Here is a 17,063-nt window from a genome sequence, read left to right on the forward strand (position 1 = left end):
ATGTAGCTACAGTGAAATCGAATATTCGAGTTCAATGTTCTGTAGCAGCGCAGAAGCAGAGTGAGCTCCCGCCATGGTTCTGGCCACGGCGGCGGGTCCGCTTGTGGTCTGCAATGTCGTGCCTGGGGGGCATCGACCACGGGGCGCTTTAGGTTGGCCGAAGTTCATGGAGTGCAGGATTTCCAGAGCGGACGAGCTTGTTAGGGTAATGTGGCCGTCCCAAATAAATAAGGCTCAGGAGCCTTCGGGATACCGGGGAAGTTTCCTGCAGTCATGGGCACGTTACCAGTAAAAAGAAACAGCGTTACAGTTAGCTAGGCCAAAAAAAATGACTCGGTTACCGTTAGAATTTCCAAAAGTAACTAGTTCCAGTTACAGTCCCTGTGAAAAAGTAAAGCCATTTTTTTCGTTACTGTATAAAACTAAGTAATCAGATCAAAAACCAAATGATCGAGTTTATTTATTAGAAACGTTCGAAGGCATGTAGGTAGTAAAACTGCAAGCGATAAAACCTGTAGGAACGCAGCTACTAAGTGTGTTTGTGTGATAGACAGTGAGGGGACAAGGAACACGTGTGTGTGGGGCGCGCCAAGCCCAGAACATGCGCACAACAGCTCCGTCTAGACTGCTCTCACGTGTGCGGCAGGGGGGGAATCGGACGGAACAGCTCGGTGGCAGCGGAGGGCCAGGGTTAGAGCAGCAAGGGGCAGACAACGGGACCGACGACCCTTGGCCAGCTCAGACTAACCAGCACATCTGGTGAGCGCACGCGGAGTGGCTTGGTACAAGGACTCGAACGTTGTCGTGAGTTTCAAGCGCAGAGCCGTACTATTTTTCTGCCCAATCGGTGCAGTGCGTTTTTGAAGAGTCTTTCTTGGGCTACTTAAACGCAGAAAGCTTGGTTTGTCTGTCTGTCTGTCTGTCTGTCTGTCTGTCTGTCTGTCTGTCTGTCTGTCTGTCTGTCTGTCTGTCTGTCTGTCTGTCTGTCTGCTTGTGATTCGATTCAGCCACCCTTCCAAAGCGAAGCAGAAGAAGGTGCGCAATAGTCTTATATACCCACAGCCAAATCTAAACGTCTAATTACGGTGGCAATATTCATACTTGTGAGCATTGTCGAAAAGAAACAAGACATTACGCAAATATGACGCAGATAATCAATACATAAGTAATATTTTAAGTGTTCCTTTGTAAAAAATTCATGGATGCTTGACTTTTGTGATAGCAAATGGCATACTACATCCACTGCATTCACTCTGTCGCCTGCACCGCTATAGCTTCTGGCGGCATTTTAACGAATCAAACGGCAACTATTGAGGTTTCGCCTGCCAGGACGCCATGTCGACAGGGGGGGGGGGGGGGGGGGGCGGCGTAGAAGTGGCCCTGGGAGACGGGGAGTGAAATAACTCAGGGGCTTCCGGGCCGGCCTTGGCCCGCGGGGGGAAGGTCGAGGCACCCAAATTCTTAGGAACGGTTTCGCTCGGCCTTGCCACCGCTCATGGTCTTGTTGTATGGAGCGGTGTTTGTTTGTTCTGGTGGGGTGGGGAAGACGCGACGGGCTGGGGGCGCCGGAGCGAGGAGTTGAGAGCCGGACGCCGACGAGTGAGGTGATCCGGCGTTTGAGACGGAGAAACCGGCATGTGGCCGGCAAGTGAGGTGTGCAACTTTTGCTGTGTGTGGTAGAGGAAGCCAGTGTGTGGTTGGAGAATAAACAGCAAAACAGCCTTCCGTCCTGCAACGAGTCCCAGTGTCCCCTCACGGGTTGTCACGAACCCGAGCAAAACGTGACTGCAACAGTTACGAAAGGTTCCACTAGAGAGGTTCCACGTTCCGCTTTGAACGCACATGGAGTAGGGCAAAGTGGTTCTATAACCGTTGATGTAGGGCGCCTCGATTCACGCAGCGCTAGCATCGAGGCACCCGCCCTGAAGCAGGGGAACGCGGTAAATTTAAATTAACTTGAGCAAACATCTAGAGTGTTTACCTTGGGATGAGCGCGATGGAAGAGGAACAGCATGAGAGGTGAGCGGGAAAGCGAAGGGAGGCATTTGCTTGCCAAATGTCGACGACAAACTATCGTCTTTTGTCGACATTTGCAACAGAAGGAGAGAGAGAGAGAGATGAAACGTTTATTTGAACTGAAAGGTTTTGATTGAACTAGGGTAGGTTCCCTCCTTCCAGGGCCCCTGTTTCCTCTGCCCCAGTCTCGGCCTAAAGATCAGATACTTCTGAACCCCAGGGTCAGAGCTGGCCAGAGCTGCCTCCCATAGCTCATATAAGGTGTTTACTGAGGGCCATATAGTACGACAACCCCAGGATGCATGGAATAGGGTGGATATTTCACCGCACTTACATGCGTTTGTGAATTTCTCGGGGAACATCTTCGATAGCCTGAGGATGTTGGGATAGGTGTTCGTCTGTATTTGTCTAAGAGACTGATGCTCTGCAGCGGTTAAGCTTCTATCTGGTGCAGGAAAGAGAGCTCTGGCTTTTCTTTGAATGTTGAGTCGCTCACCGAAGGTATTTGGGAGAGGGTGAGTAAGCTAAGACTACTGGCTGAGCGGTTAGTAAGTTCTCGCGCAGCTTGGTCTGCTCTCTCATTACCCTCAAGCTCCTCATGTCCCGGTGTCCAAATGATATTTTGGAACTTTGTGATATTTACAGGTAAAATTTTTGTGATCCTTTTGTGGATTCGGCCATTTATAATGTTTTGTACGGCTTTCTTAGAGTCCGTAATTATTTGGAGGCTTTTTCCTTGGAATTCTCCATAGCTTACGGCCAATAGAAGGGCGCCAGTTTCGGCCTCCTCTGTGCTGGTGTTCGTTAATGTGAGCCAGTCCCTGATTACTCCTTCTTGGTCGACGATGACTAGGGTAGCATTGGTCTTGTCGTAAAAGCCAGCGTCTGTATATACAACGTTTGGGTTTTTTTCCAACTTTCTGCGTAGGAAATTGACCCTGGCTTTCCTTCTGTCTTCATGTAAGTGGGGGTCCATGTTTCTTGGAATGGGGAGCGCTTTCAATTTTTCTCTGGCGGCGTTGCTTAGGTCTTCTTTGTCGATAATTGATTGCACATCTAACCTGGAACCTACTCTTTGCAGAATGGCCCTGCCAGTTCTTGTCTTTTGCAGCCTTTCCTTTTGTGAAACAAGGGTAGCATCACAAATTTCTTCAAAAGTGTTAGACACGCCGAGATTCATGAGTTTTTCATTTGCCGTGTAGTTGGGAAGACCGAGAGCCGCTTTGTATGCAGTACGCAATATAACGTTGGCCTGTTCCTTTTCCTGCCTGTTTAGAGAGTGAAAAGGCAGACTGTAAGCAACTCTGCTTACTACTAAGGCCTCCATGATACGCAAGGTTTCTTCTTCCTTCAGCCCTGCTCTCTTTTTGGTTATCCTCCTAACTATCTTGGCAATTTGCAGCGTTGATTTTTTAATTTTTGCAATTGTAAAGTTTGCTCTGCCATTGCTTTGAACAATCATCCCAAGGATTCTTAATTTATCTGTCTCTGCTACTTCGTGGTCCCCAAGCTTGATTTTTATCTCCCCTGGGCTCCTATATCTGGCGCCGTGGACTCTGATAACTTCGGATTTTTCTGGTGCGCACTCTAGGCCGTTATCCCTTGCCAACTTTTCCACCCAGTTCGTGGCTTCTTGGAGTGCCTGTTCCTTTTGAGCCAGGGATCCTTTAGTGGCCCAGATGGTTATGTCGTCGGCGTACAATATGGAACCTATGTCGGGGATGTCTTGGAGTTTCTTTGCTATGGTAATCATTGTAACATTAAAAAGCAAGGGGGAGATAATAGATCCTTGTGGTGTTCCTTTATTTGGCATTTTGAAGGCGTCGGAGCGAACGTCTCCGATCCCAATGGATGCTGTGCGGTCTGATAAGAAGGCTTTGACGTAGTTGTATGTCCTCACTCCGCAATGTAATTCGTTAAGTGCTTGTAGAATGGCCCTGTGGGACACATGATCAAAGGCTCCCTTTAAATCTAAAGCCAAGATAAGGTGTTCGCCTCCTCTTGGGATGTTCTGTAGCACTTCTTCTTTGAGGATTAGAAATGCATCCTGCGTGGAGATGCCCTTTCTGAAGCCCAACATGGTGTGTGGTACAAGGTTGTTGTCCTCGATGAAGTTTGACAGTCTGTTCATAACGACTCTTTCGAATATTTTTCCCACACATGACGTCAAAGATATAGGTCTCAGTGCGTCGATTCCTGGCTGTTTTCCTCGTTTCGGTATTGTTATGACATCTGAGTGCTTCCAATCGGGAGGGACTTCGCCCTTGATCCACAGATTATTGTTAATATATTCTGTTAGTTCTTCTACTTGTCTGTCACCGAGGTTCCTGATCATCGCATTTGTTATACCATCGGATCCTGGGGCGCTGTTCTTTTTGGCAGCCATAATGGCGCTGTAAACCTCCTCCTTGGTGATGTCTTGGTCCAGAAGTTGGTTTGGTTTTCCCCTGTACACTTCATTGTAGGGCTCTGGGACCTGTTTGCCTTTGAGTTTTTTCTTTAAGGCTTCAATGAGGTCCTCGTTGCTACCTTCAAATGTATGGGCTATCCTTTTGAGCATGTGGTTGCTTTCCATCCTCGTTGCAAGGGGGTCTAGCATGCTTCTAAGGATCGCCCATGTTTTTGAGGTGCTCAACGTTCCTTGCAGTGATTCACAAAAATGGTTCCAATTTTGTCTTGCTAAGACATCGGCATACTCTCTCGCTTTCTTAGTGATTTCTGCAATCCTTCTTTTTAGCTTTCGATTTCTCTTTTGCCTCTTCCACCTTCTCGTCAGGCTATTTCTTGCTTCCCATAGGTGCGCCAGATGGGAGTCGATATTTGGAGTCTGCGTTGAAGTTTGTAAAAATGCTGTGGAACGTTTGTACTTTTCTTTCACGTTGGCACACCATTCCCTGATGGAAGTTACTTCCTCCGGATTGCTGTCACCACTCAAGTATTCCCTGAACTTTTTCCAATCGGTTATCCTAACTGTCCCGAGACGCCTCCGAAATTGGACAGTCCGGATTGAGATACTAATTATCGAGTGATCGCTGCCCAAATTCTCTCCTAAATTTGTCCACATGACGTCTTCTTCCTCCTTTACGAAGGTTAAATCGGGGCATGTATCCCTTGCATTTTCTCCGCCAGTTCTGGTTGGTTGATTAGGGTCACTGACGAGAGTTAGGTTGCAGATCTCCGCTGCGGTAATTTTGTTTCCCTTTCTCGAGTTACGTTTATAGCCCCATTCTCTATGGGGAGCATTGAAGTCACCTAGTACGATGACCTGATTGCCCTTCGATTTCTTGATAGCTTCCTGGAATAGATCCTCGAATCTTTTATCACTTTTTCGCGGGGGGCTGTAAATGTTCAGCACAAAAGTGCTTTTCTTCCCTCTTTTCGTTGGGACCATCTCTATGAGAATGGCGTGAGAAGTGGCTGTCTCGAGCGCGTGTTGTATGGTTGTTATGTCCTTTCTGACGAGAGTAGCTATGCGGGTTTCTTCTTGTCCTTTAATTGTATAGTAACCCAGCAGCCTGGCGTTGTTGCCTGCTTCCTGAAGACATATGACATCAGGTTGGATTGGTGCTGTTTCTATGTATTTTCCTAAACTATGTTGTTTACGTAGTAGACTTCTGCAATTCCATTGCCAGATTTCAAGGTGATTCTTAGTAGTGGACATCCCTTTATTCTTCATCGCTAAAGCTGAAATCAGAGTCACTTTCATCCTTTTCTAGGATCTGCTGTTTTTCTTTCCTTGGATGTCCCGGCATTTCTAGTTTTCTCTTACCGTCAGTGTTTCTTATTTTATTTGCATCTACTTGTCTCTGTAGGATGTCGAAACGGTTGTTCATTACCTCGAGCATTTGAGCTAGGAAGAGCCCAATACCACTGGGGTCATTTAAGAGACCTTCCGGGACCGAGGGCTGAGGTATGGGTGGGGGCTGAGTTTGAGGGAAGGGCATGCGGTTTTTGGATTGTGACTGATGGTTCTCGCGTACTATTTGCCTGGGGAGTTGCCGTAGTTGTTTTTTGAGGTCTGCAATCTCTGCGTTCTGTTTGTCAATTTGTGCTTTGAGCTCCTCAATTATTCGATCTTGCTCTGATTTGTGTGTGTCAACTTTCGTATTGGTGTTAGCCAGGGAGGCAGCGACCGTGGACCAGCTCACCTTGGGGGGTTTCTTGGTTTCTGCGCCTCTGGAGTCTTTAGGCTTAACCATCTTTGTATCCTCTTTCTTCTTTGAGGTGCTGGGGGACTTGTGTTGGGACGTCACCCTGGACTGGGATCTGTCTCTTCCCTCTTTCTGCTCGTCCAAGTCCGGCCACTCGGTGCTGAGGAGATATACGCGGGCAATTTTTTGGTTTGGCGTTGTTCCCGTGACCGTGATTATGTGTTCCAAGCTACTGTTTCTACGCAAGTCATTTTTGTTTTGTTCAAGCGGTGCCGGTCTTAGGGGGTGGGCTACCAGGGCAGTCACACATGACGCCAGCGAGGAGGAGGCACCGAAATGCACTGTACACTATACCCCCCCCTCCCCCTTCTCGTCTTCTCCACCTCGCCCCTCAGTCTTCCGTCCATCAAAAGAAGGCAATTCAGCGGTGCACTTTGAAGTTAGACATGTATGTCCAAATCATCGCAAAACGAGGGCCCGAACGGGGAATCGACCTCCCAAGAAACCGCCTGAGGAGGCTGCGGGTCTTGGCTTCCGTACACCGACGTGCGACGGGATCCACTGGAATTGCACGGTGAAGCCTTCATGCTTCAGCCGCTTTAGTAGAACTAGGGATCGCTGACATGTCTTTTCAACAGGTATACCCCGCTGCAACAGGTGAAGGGCTGACTTTGAATCGCTGAATATTGTGACTTTCTGCCTTTCAAACGTAGCGGGAAGCAGAAGCGTCAACTACGGGGGGGCAGTGGGGCTCGTGCCCCCCGCGGACGGCTTTACGGGGGGGCAGAGCCCCCTCCGGCCCCGGCTGAGGATTTTTTAAGGGCTTGGCTCGGCTCTGCCCCCGTCGGCATCGGACTGTTGGCCGTCCTGTCCGCCAACTGTTGTTTACAATAGGGGTTGAGATCTTCAAAGACTGTTCCGTCCTCCCGATGGGCAGGGGGAAACGCAGGGCCGTGTCGCTTTTCTTCACGGTCAGTTAGACGTGCTCAGTGTGCGGATTGTTGACAACAATGTAGCGCTGCGCTTGGCTATGGTGGCTAGAAGGGTGGCCCTTCTAGCCACCATAGCTTGACTTCAGCAGCACGCCAGCAAAGCGAAATTTTGTCGGGAGCATAGGTCGGCGCACTCACTTGTGAGTACACTCATTTGTACTCATTTGTACTCAAACTCACGAGTGAGTACGATGATGAGTGAGTACACACCCAGATTAAAAAAGTGAGTATGATGACGATTGATTACAGGGGTAAGTCCACTACTCGTGAGTACAGAACTCATGAGTACACTACTCATGAGTACAATACTCATAAGCATGAGTATGAGTATGAGTACTGGTGAGTATGGTACTCATGAGTACACAGTACTCATGATTACAATACTTATGAATACTGTATTTTCGAGTGCTTGCAGTTGCACCCGTGAGTACATGTACTCGTGAGTACAGCAGTGCAAACATCACAAACTCAAGTCTGGATGCACGTGTACGAGTTTGAGACATTTAGCGGTTCGATGTGCTGCTTAACTCTGAAGGATGGTAAAATCAGGCAACGAAAACTGCACCTCCCTCCTTTGCCTGTCCTTGTTTGGCGCTGTTAGCGTTTTTCGGCGGTCGCTCGCTAAGGGGTCGCGGTGAAAAGGGAAAAACGAAGGGGTTAGGTCCCGGTGGGAAGCGCGGCCACAATTGCTCTGTTTCTACGGCAATTGTTGATTGGAGCAGTTATTTTTGTTTACAAAAGCGTGGCCTCGGAACGCGTAGCTGCTTCGTTACGCTTGCTTCATTCAAATTGTTTTAGGGGAAGCGGTGGGGGCTGCTCACAATGCATGCGCTACGCGCACCGAAGTCGCTCTTTTCCGGTCTTAGCAGTTTCCATAGATGCATGTCATGCTCTGGAGTCGTTTCGTGAGCGGAACCGCTCATTTAAACAGTCGCAGTTAGTTTAAGTGATTCGCGTCAAATTGACTGCATGGTTTGTGTCAACCACATGGTTTTATTAGGCTCACGTTTTGAAACTTTTTGCTCAGGTTTGGTAGGACTATGTCCTCGTGCTGTCCATTTACAAGTGAGCATATAGCCCCTCCGTGCAGGTTGTGGGTTGTTAATCGGACATTATAATGCCCAGTCGAACGCGTGTGACGCCTTGTTTCGCCTCGAATATTTTGTCGAACAGCGCTGGCATCTTGCTGCTGGAGGAGCGTTTTACTTTCGAATGGCAACCCGATGCGCTGCTTCTCGTTTATGCCACCGTGTAATGATGAAGCTGACGACGATGGTGAATTTCGTTGGTAGTTCTTCCCCTACCTTCATCTGCTGTTTACTGGCGGGGCGGCCACTCCTCGCTCGCAACTTGTGCAGAGTTTAAGCTCGCAGTGTGGAAGGCCTCGTGAAAGGGCCGTTTTATATGATGAACGCCAACGCCAGACGTTGGGTTTTTACCTTTAGCTCGCGTCTTGGAACGTCTCGTAAAACATGTTGCTTGCCCATAACGACGCCACCGCATTTTAGATGCGACGCATCTCTTTAACTCGCCTTGTCCCTCCATGCATGCATCCGGCGTCCATCCGCACGCTACTCCCCCATTCTCCTCGCCACGCCAGCTGCGCGGTAACGCCGCTCTCACCGCAGCACCATCTTGCGTTAGCGCTCGCTCCCCTCGCCATGCCAGCTGTGCGTCAGCGCGCGTTAGCGCTCGGTTAACACATGCGCATGCGCTACTCTCTCTCATTCCCCTCACCGTTAACGCGCGGTAATAAACGCGATAACTGCGCCGCTCCGCTCAGTCGCTCCACCGCCGCCGCTCCGATGACATCCGATGACCACCGATTATTTGAATGGAGACTAACAGGTCTGCTACCGCGATGGTCGGCGCAACCGTAGCAAGCACTGCCCAGATGCGTCGCATCACCCCATGGTGTCCCCCCGCGGAAAGATGTGGTCAATTTTTTTTATCGATAGCTCTCAGCTTCATCAGCGCTTCTCGAACCAAGAGCTGCACATTTCCACTGTGAAACCAACGCATCTACACGGGAATACAGTGACGTCAGTGCAAGCTATCACGCCTCCGAAAATCCTGTCTGCAAACTTTGTTTTCGAGGTCACAAAGCACGCCAGAGCAGTTGAACACTGCTGTAACGGCTGCCAAGCACCGGCAGCAACTGGGTGCACTGCGGCCATCGACTGCGAGCGATACCCGCTCCAAGCCTCCAAAACACATACACGTACACTGTTGGGACTGGGCCATCCCAGCTCAGTCACTACTGTTGCGACGTTGCCCTGCCCAGTCCGCTATCGACGCGGCGCAGACCACAGCGACGAAGTAGCCGAGCTGACGGTTATTTGAAGCAGCATTTATATACAATATATACAAAGGTAGCAAGAGCGTTACATGGCTAAGACAAGCGCCATAACACTTCTCAACTCAGGGCCTTCGATGAGATGCCGCCGCACCACCGCTGCTTCCGGACTGGTTTTATACACCCACTGTTCCGTTGCAGCCGCGTGCAGTTCCAGTGCCTCCAGTCGGAGCTATCACTGGCGGCATTATGAATCTGGCGAAAGGAGGCGAAGCGATTGCGCCAGCCGAGCCGCCATGACCGGGAAAGGGAAGGCGACTCTGCGGCGGCGTCTCCAGGCGCTACTTGCTGCGTGTCTGCGCGGATTAGTTCGTCCCAGGCATGATTTGGTCCAGCCGTCGCGATGGGAAAAGGAGACTAGACTCGGCGGCGCCTTTCCCGCCAAGTCACGGCACGTCTGACACGGGCGGTTTGACCTAGGCGCGAATCAACCCCGCCATCGGCACGTCGCCAGGTGCAGCGAATTTGTTTCGGGCGCTCTGGCACAACACACACACGGATACAAAAATGAGCGGTCAAAGTGAGACCCATTTCAGGGGCTCTTAACGGAAATGAACATAGCAGCGCGTAGCGCCCCTGTCGTGTCCCTTTCTCGTGTCCTTTCTTTTTACCCCCTAACTGCCCATTAAAAGAAAAACAAATCGGCTCGTTTTTCTGCTGGTGGTTCAGTCATGCAATATTTTTGAATAAATGTGACCAGTAAAACACGTATTCAAAGAAATTTATACTGGATGGGTCAAACCGCTGAAGTTCACGGTTCATAAATTTGCGGGACGTCTTATTTGGGGACACCTCGTAGTTAGCCGACACAATGTAAAAGGCCCTCACTGCTGCAAGTGCCCCTTATGATGATGATGATGATGATGATTAGTGGTAGCCTCTTTGTAGCGGGGTGATGACGTGTCATCTCACAGGGACCTCTCCACCGCTTCCTCCCCCCCCCCCTCCTTTCGGCGCTTCGAGGCGCACTCCAGGTCTGCCCCCCCCGGAAAAATAAGAAGTCTACGCCACTGGCGGGAAGCGAACATGCTGACAGCTTAGCCAAGGACGCCTTATCTTCTACAAGGACGGTGCAAACGCGGTGCGATTTCCAACGCATACAGAAACAGACCGTTCGCGACCACTTTAGGCAGCTGTGGCGACCAGTACATCAACCAGTCGTGACGAAGGGCCTGAAAAGAGCCGAAGCCTGTCTGCTCCACCGAGTAAGAACAGACTCAGCCCGTACACCACCTTGGCTACATAAAATCAACATTTTTTCATCACCTTTGTGCCCCTCATGCAGTGTGAGTGGTGACATTGATCACTTCATTATGAACTGCCCCAAAACCAACCCTGAGCGGACGAACTTTTTTCGTGATCTCCAGAAGTTAGGAGTGCCCCATGCTACATCGGAGGACATTATTTTTCCTAGGGACCACTGGATTGTGCGAAGAGATGTGTCTCATCTCCTACTCGGATTCTTGCAGTCCACAGGACTAAGTGAGGTGTGGTGACATTGCGTGTCTGTTATTTTAGGACTAAGTGAGGTGTGATGACTTTGAGAGATTTGATATGGTATTGGGGAGGATTAGGCGGAGCAATTGCCGGCAGCTATGCAAGGCTAAGTCCGCCTTATTCAACAATACTTACTACTACTACTACTACTACTACTACTACTACTACTACTACTACTACTCTTGGCTTCCGTATTCACAAACCTAACACAAGTGTACTTTTGGATTCCGGCACATTTTCAGCATCTTATTTTTGTTTCAAAAACAAAACTTTTGCTGAAAGGGCGCCTTGCCGCGGAGTTATCGGACTGGAAAGTAAGACGGTAGAAAAAAGTGACGCACCAAATTCAATCCATGTTATTTTTGAGTAAACAACGATTTTATTGCTAGTATTATTACTGTGTGCATGGATATGAACAAAATTTCTTGAAATAGCCTGGCTACTTCGGAAAGACAGGTCGACTTTTGTGGGTCTGTCATTATTTTAAAGCCCGGGTTGCCTTTTAACTGCGTCTAATCTCACGGCAGCCGTGGGAATTTCCTCCGGGAAAATTATCACGGCAGCTTCCATAAAAGCTGGCTGGCCTAACATTTCCTGAATAATGTTACGTCCCAACGTAACCTAACTGAAAATAACCTCACCGAACCTTGCATAACCTAATCTAACGCGTCATAACCAACACAAATCCAGCCACACTGCAACAAACGTAATCCAACCCAGCCCAACGACACAGAACACAACCTATATTAAACTTAACTCAAACCATTTTAGGAGTCCTGCGCGTCAATGTCTTGATATAGTAAAAACCAGATTTAAAAAATTATTAACAAAATCACGATGACCGAAAAATTCTGAAAGCTAAAAAAAATAGTTGCAAAGGCATGTACGTTTGTATTCTAAGGTGTAAGGCGCGATAGCGATACTTCGACTCCCACGGAGCGTGTTCGTACGCATTTGCCGCATTTCCTATCTATGCTTCACAAGCACGAAAGGACATCGAAAAAATAAAGATTAGGAACGAGGGTTTTTAATCTCCGTGGCCTGGAAAGACAAAGGCTCTCTGCGCTTCTGTGGCTTAAAATGTGAGCGTGAAAGGTTGCGGATGCGGGGTGTTGTTCAGTTTGAGCGAACAGGAGTCAGTGTCAGTGTTTCAATATGTCTATTCTGTGATGTCTAGGGCGGGCTGAATAGTTTTGCTTTTTTCAAACAGAGAGAAAGAGAGAGAGGGAGTGAAGATAGATCTTTTTTTCAGGAAGGAATAGTTGTGGTTTAGGAAAATGGGGTAAAGAGATGGCAGGGATCTCAAAGGTGGAACATGAGTCTACGGCACCAGATGCATCAGCTCCTTCCTTTGCCCGCTCAGTCAGCTCACGCTATCCTTGAGGTAACTAACTGGTCGAATTTGCCTACCGTGTCTCGAAGAGGTGAAATACATTATGTTTGAGTTCGTCTCCCCTAGCCATACCCTTCGACATGGCTAGGTTGCATGGAAGAGAGTAGATGTTTCCCCTATTTTAGCAGAGTTTTAAGTTAATGTCGGATGTTCCAACCTAACACCTTAACGCACATGGATTTTCAGATATTTGTGTTGGTTTTTCGTCCAGAGTTTATGAATCTTCAGCATTGAGGCCTCGTTGTAGCAAGGGGTAAGATTTTGTTCCTACACTCTTAATCTGGATCCAGATAAGATCCACTTAGTAACTGGAACTTTTTTGCAAAAAAGTTCTAATTATATATTTGGAACCGTGTTTCACATACCATGGAAATTAAGTGGACCAGTGCACCACATACGTTTCAACTAAATTATGTGGATCGGCGTTCCGAATAAGAGTATACGGATCACTCTTCCAAATAAAAGGCTAGTTTAAGTTACTGGAACAGTGATCCACGTAAAATGATTATGCATTTATCCGGTGCGCCGTTCCATGTACCTTCAGGCCAGGTGTTTATATAAAACGGTGTTCCTATAGAAGTTGGGAAGCTGTCTATGGGACTCCACTTTTCCATTATTTCTGCTTTCCTGTCGGTATACACCGAGGTCATATACCAGGCTGGCGGATGCATTGGTATCAGCAGGAAACCGCAAGCACCATTTTCATACAGCCTTGATATATGACCCGCAGTGATACCAACAAATGGAAAGCAGCAACCACCGAAGCAGTGTGGTCCCTGACAGTTCCCAACAGTTGCCTATCGGAGCACAGTTCTATATAAAAGTTGGTCTGAGGCATCTAGAGCGGCACATAGTCTTTGGCTTTATCCGCAGAATCCTGTTCTGCATGTAAGAGAAACAAGACACTTGCATTAAAATACTTAAGAAACCAACCATTAACACTGATACACTGCTTTTCAATATATAATACAACTTTATTTGGTGGTAGCATGCGTACATTTCAAATAAAGAGAGCTGTGTTTTAAATCGCAGAGAAAATGACCAACGTACAAGTAATAAATACCATAACGATAACAATAAGCTCTAAATGGCATTTTCACATATTCACCTTTACTCAAAAACATGGGCAATAAAGATGGCTTTAGGGGCAACTGCTTCGCAAACAAATATACTTGTGCATCTACTATAGCACTGACATAGACAAATATACTTGTGCATCTACTATAGCACTGACATAGACATCGTTCAACAGTGAGCATAAAATATACTGCCTTATTAGATAAAATAAGGTAACTTAAAGGCGGAAGTACCCATTGCGCTTGTCCTACCATGTTTACGCACCACTGTTAGGGAAAATACAGTTTGCGATTGAATTGTCGAAAAAGGCCACGGGCAAGTCATACACGGTTGTATTATCAGAAGACCTACAAGGGTGTTGTTCAAGAGTTTAGAAAAAGAACGCTCCAGCCAACATTAACGATGAAATATTTCGACAAGAGCGGTCGCATGTGGCAGTATACCATAATTAAAACATGAATATTAAAGAGAGTACAGTTTCCTGACACCAGATGTGTGCTAACATCAAGCTAATTGTAGCCAAAACAGACTTTATGAGCGCCCTGAAATGGCATTTGACTTAATGCAAGTTACCTGTCCCGACAATTTGTAGTTGCTTAAGATAGTCCTTCCAAGAAAATCTCGTAATAGCCTGTGAATCTTATAAAATTTTTACAAAACATATACCCGTGAGCATGTAACAGATATTAAATTTAACAAGCAGACTAATGACATACACGTCATCAATTCCAGCGGGAAAAAAATCAGACAGTTTTAAGAACCAAACAAGTAAGCGTTGAAACATACAGAGGACCAGTTTTACCAAGCAAACTTGAAAGCATTTAAGATAACTAATATTAAAGCATTTAAAAGATTAAGATGTCATATGCGGCAAAGACGAAGACCATATCCTGAAGTGACAACGCAGGCGGCGAGTTTCTTGCGGACAATATTGATGTTGCCATTCTCTTCTCAGAATAACAGGGCCTCGAGACATGGAGGAAAAAAAAGCTTAGGAGAGGCCCTGACGTCACACCCAGCGCAGCCGGAAACGCCATTTCTGTAAGTCTAATGGCGGACCATTGGCCCTCCATGCCATTGGCGGATTCTTTTTGCCTCTCTCTCTCGGTGCACCTTCTCCGCCTCCTCCGTCCTGTATCGCCTCTCTTGTCGTCTGCATCTGCCAGCGCCGAGCCGGCGGAAATCAGCTGATAGGCAGGTAAAAGGCCGTTTTGCAGCGCGTGACCGTGAACCTAAACGCGCGGTTACACGGCCTTCAGTATGGCCGCAGCAGTTTTGCGAAGCGGCTCGCTCTAACAATGCCGCAATGCTCGGTGCCAGGCTGCAAGTCGCGATCGGTACCCCAGGAATTGGGCGTCACTTTCCACCGGTTAGTGCATCATTCCGCTGACAAGTATTGCTGTACATTGGTGTGCATTCATCCTTTGCAATCGCCGCCGTTTATAGGTTCTTAAGCGATGGAGAACGCCGCAAACAGTGGGCGAACGCCGTGCGGCTACCGGACTGGAAAGTGCCCAAGTTTGCGTTGCAGTTTCACTGGCAATCCCAGAGATGACTAGTCAATTAAACGGCCGTTCTATATATATAGGTAAGCAGCACTTCTTGCAGATTTCAAGCTAAAAAATTGTGGAATGTTTTTACCGTTGTTCGCGTGCCTTCGATAGAATTTTTTGCGAAGGAGGAGGAGGAGGAGGAGGCAAAATGTTTTATTGAGTAACAAAAAGGAGAGGGTGGGTGGCGTCAATAAACTTTTTTTCGCCAAGTTTCAACTTGTCTCAGTGTCAATAAATTCAAGGTGATATCAGTTGAAAATGCTGAGCACGAGGTCGCGGGTTCGATTCCCGGCTGCGGCGGCCGCTTTTCTGATGGAGGCGAAAAGCAAAAACGCCCGTGTGTTCGAGATTTCGGCGCACGTTAAAGATCCCCAGGTGGTCAAAATTAATCCGGAGCCCTCCACTACGGCGCGCCTCATCGCCTGCGTTGCGTCGGCGCGTTAAACCCCACAATCAATCAATATCAGTTGAAAACGTTCATACACTAACCTCGCAGTATGAAGCGTTGAAAAGCGAAATCCAGAGCGAGACCACAAAAAGATCCAGATTCCAGATCCAGCACTCTTCCAGTCAACAGACGGACACCTACTAAGGTAATAGGACGATGGAATTATATCAGCTGGGAATCTACCTTGTAACAGTTGCAAAGGCACTGCCGCGCATTGCCGGCCCAGCAAACTATATATTGCAGCGGCGATAACCAAAAAATTGAGTTGCGAATCGTTCGGTTGCAAGTCGCCTACGTACTGCACACCGTGTATCACTTCCCCAAAATCTACCTGACGGGTGTCCGCGCGTACGACGGGACGGCGCGTTCACGATATCTGCACTTCAATAGGCGCGTCGTGATCGCGACCGGAGCAAAAGCTTGACGCGGTACAAGGTGCACTTGCAAGTAGAAATTAAATGACATATTCACATCGGCGCAGCTGTCGCAACTCGCAGCATCCTTTTCGAGTTCCGCAAGACCACAGCGCAGCAAAGCAAAGCAGCAATCTTCGCAATCGGACGACAAGGCAGGCGCTGCCTTTCCTCCATGACTGGCGAACGGCGGGCGGGCTGTTGCTAGGACGCCGTTGCTAACGCGACTTCCAATGGCCGCCGAAAACACGTGACTTCCTCCACACTTTTGCCAATGCGCGGGGATAGCTGGGGGCCTCTCCTACGCTTTTTTTTCCTCCATGGCCTCGAGAGGACTTACTGCTCACCTCACGTACCTTTAAGGAAAAAACAAGAAAATTTTGTTACATGGTGGCTTTAAATGAGTCAGTTGCTTAGGCCTTTTCATAATACAGTTATTGATTTAACGTAGTGATTTCTTGGTTTTTCCTCTGGGAGTGCTAATAAAGGTTAAAGTGTGCGCAAAAAAATATCAGCACATGCAATCAATGACATTGATCTGATTCTGGAAATTATCCCACTTTGCTGCCTTGGTAGCCTGAATACAAAATTTTTATCCTGGAGAGGTTTCGCTTAATAATCAAATAGTATAATCAACTTTGAGCATTATATTTTATCTTCTCACTGCAAAAAAATACTTTCTCTGTACTCTATAAGTCTTCTCTAAAATGCTGCAGTGAGGCTGGCTTTATATAAATTACAGCTAAACGATGTTAACCGTAAAAAAACTCGTAAAATGCAACCAAAATGTCTCCACTTGATGCTGCTAACGCAAAGAAATGAATAGCCAGTCATAGGAAATTACAAATATCGCACTGGCATAAAATTTACTTTATGGTGGTATTTTCAGATAGAATATTTCCCTCTCAATATGTAACACCTTCATGGTGGCGTGGTGGCATGAGCCAAGCGTTGAGCTGACTAATGATGAATTAGGCTGTTGCACAATTTTCTCATAAATCACAACTATAGCACATTTCATTGCATACGTCACTTTCTGTGTTCTAAACAATTCCCTTTAAAAAGGAATTAACCCTTATTTAGCCACCTATCGAAATCCAATGCAAGCATTGTTCATGCTACACCTGTATTTGGGAGTATTATTGATACTACGCGGGTATTTAAAGG

This window comes from Haemaphysalis longicornis, unplaced genomic scaffold (genome assembly GCF_048455015.1).
Source record: "Haemaphysalis longicornis isolate Haplotype H1 unplaced genomic scaffold, Haemaphysalis longicornis Haplotype H1 scaffold_8, whole genome shotgun sequence".
Lineage (NCBI taxonomy): Eukaryota > Metazoa > Arthropoda > Arachnida > Ixodida > Ixodidae > Haemaphysalis > Haemaphysalis longicornis.